This window comes from Cornus florida, unplaced genomic scaffold (genome assembly GCF_030987335.1).
Source record: "Cornus florida cultivar Cherokee Brave unplaced genomic scaffold, ASM3098733v1 CherokeeBrave_3.0.0_Hap2_Chr09, whole genome shotgun sequence".
Classification (NCBI taxonomy): Eukaryota; Viridiplantae; Streptophyta; class Magnoliopsida; order Cornales; family Cornaceae; genus Cornus; species Cornus florida.
In genome coordinates, this window is record NW_026775579.1 from 29,733,697 (window position 1) to 29,736,454 (window position 2,758).

Sequence of the window (2,758 nt, forward strand, 5' to 3'; positions counted from 1 at the left end):
AACCATTGATGCAATCCTATCCTAATCTCTAATTTCATCATGACATTGGTTTAATACTATTATTATTATTATAACTATTATTATTATTACTTATTATTAATAAACTTTTATAATTATTATTATATTATTTTTATTATTATTATTATTATTAAACTAATATAATTATTATTATTACAAAATAATACATTATATCATCATAATACTATATAATACAAATATAATACTTTAATTAACTAATATTGCTTAATTAAACATAATCAACAAATAAAATTAATTATAATAATACATGCACAATTAAATGAATAAATTTACTATTTTAATATACACAATTAATTTACATGCACCATTAAATGAACTTAATATAACAATGCAGTATGCACAATAATAGGTAAAGGAATCCTCACATAATTGAATTTAAATAAACTAAACTCTTTAATTAATTACGGGGTATTACAAACCCTGTCATTTGCCTTCCTTTCCTTTTTCCTGAAATTTTACAAATGAATTTTTTTTCGTTTAGTCTTCTTTTCTGAGCTCTATTTCGTATCGCTTAGTGTCATCTCGAGTGCTCAGAATTGGTTTCTGAGACTCTTTCATGTGAATTGACAACTTTCTTTGAGGACCGAGTCATTTTCGCATTTTTCGTTTTTGGACACTATGCGCTATTTCGTCTTTTCCCTATTCTGTCATTTTCCCTATTTCGTCTTATCTCCGTTTGTCAGTTTTTGGCACAACCTCACTTTTCGTGCTCGGAGTTGGTTTTTGACTTCACATGCCTACATCTTGAGTGGTTTCCTCGAAATACGTATCTTTACTTTTGCAAGAAAGTACTCTGGTTGCTCCCGGTGCCCACAGGGGCATGGATGCACAATTCTTTATAATTAATTTCATTTCTTGGAGTGTTTTTCATAAATATCTTTTGAAGATATTTTATTTCAGGGGCATCTAAGAAAATATCTTTTGGAAGATATTTTCATTCTGGGGCAGTTTTGCAGTTAACCCTTTTTGTAGGGGCCATTGTGCAATTACCAAAAGTTATTGCAAAATGTCTCGTATGGAGCCTGGATCCTCGTACGGGATTCATTTTCACTTTTTGTTGACTTGTAAATTCATAGAATTCCGTTCTGGTCGTTTTTCTCCAGTTTCAGAGTTTTTGGACCCGGTTGCCGCCGAACTTGTTCGGGGCATAACTTTCTGCTCGGGACTCGATTTTCGATGCTATTTCTTCCGTTATTCATATTTTCTTATTTTAAATCTTTTTTATTCACAGATTTTTGCCATTTGAGCGCGTTTGCTCAAAATCCACTTTTCCGGACCTGGCGGGGCCCTTTCGGGGCACTTTTTGAGATTTCTATAAATAGGTTGCCCTAATTTTTAAAATCAGATTTTCAGACCTTCTTCCTCCTCTTGGCTGGCAGCCATGGGAGCCCAAGGGGCTGCCTTCACTCTTTCTTCTCCTCCACTTGATTTCCTTGGTAGAAATCCTTCGGCTTTAGCATTTGTTGTTCCCCTCGTTGTGCTCTACCATTCCCCCTTATTAGAATCCATTTTCGACGATTTTTTGAGTTTGGGTTTGGAGTCAAGTTGAGATTTTCATGGGGCTTCTTGCGGATTCTTGTTCACGGTGTTGTCCCCGACAAAACCTCTCTGTATCGTTGAATTCGGAGCACTTTTATTTTGGTGGGCCTTTGGGATTTTTATCTCAAATTGAGGTAGGAGATGTTCTAGGTTTAAATTCTTGTTATATAGCATGTTTGTGATGCTTATACTACTTGTTTGCATGATTAAATATAAAATCTAGAGATTTTATTATTTATTTTTCTTGTACGGAATCTAATTTTTTCGGTTGCTCATGACTTGGTTTAAATATGTAGCATGATTTTATATTGCCCCTTGATATGCTCGTTGTCGTGTTTTAAAATTGGAACATTTGACTAAGTATTAAATATTTTATTTAATATTTATCTTAGGTGAAAGATTAATTCACATGGCCTTAACTAGCTTGAAATCAATATGTGTTAGTATATTAAATTAGGCCTTAGCATGCTCTTCAACATAGTTGAATTTGAAAGTAATTGGAGGTGTTTTGAAAATTAGTAATTATTAATTAATTTGATTAATTAATTTGCCCCGAGTGCACTATTCACTCTATTCAAATTCTGACTTGATATTCTTGATTTACATGCCATATAGCTTCACATATATTTGATTTAGAATATTCAGTTAGGTTTTGAAACCCTTTATTTAATTAAATTCCATGTTTAAGATTTAATCCTCATGGTGATATACAACTTGGAATTGTATTGTGGCATGCTAGAAAATTAAGTTTTGGTGTGGTTGTTCACATATATTAAATTGGGATTAATTGCATGAAAATTGCAACCTTTTTTTTATATTTAACTTTAGTGAAAGTTTAATTTACATAGGTGTAACTTGCATGAAATAAGCTTGTAATGTGATATTACATTAGTCATTGGCATGTTCTCTAAGATATGTTAAATTAAGAACATTTGGTTAAGTTTGAAAATCTAGAGATTTTAATTAAAAGAATTAATTAAAATCTATTTTGTGGTCCCATTAGCTTAATTAAGGTTTTAACTTGATGTTTGTATTGACCATGACTTGTTTACTAGTATATATTAATTTGGGACTATTTGAAATTGTTTTAGAATCTTGGGATTTAAATTAGCATGATTTAATTAAAGTTCTACTTTGTTGTTCTAACAACCTAATTGAGTTTTAGAATGGATATAGGTGA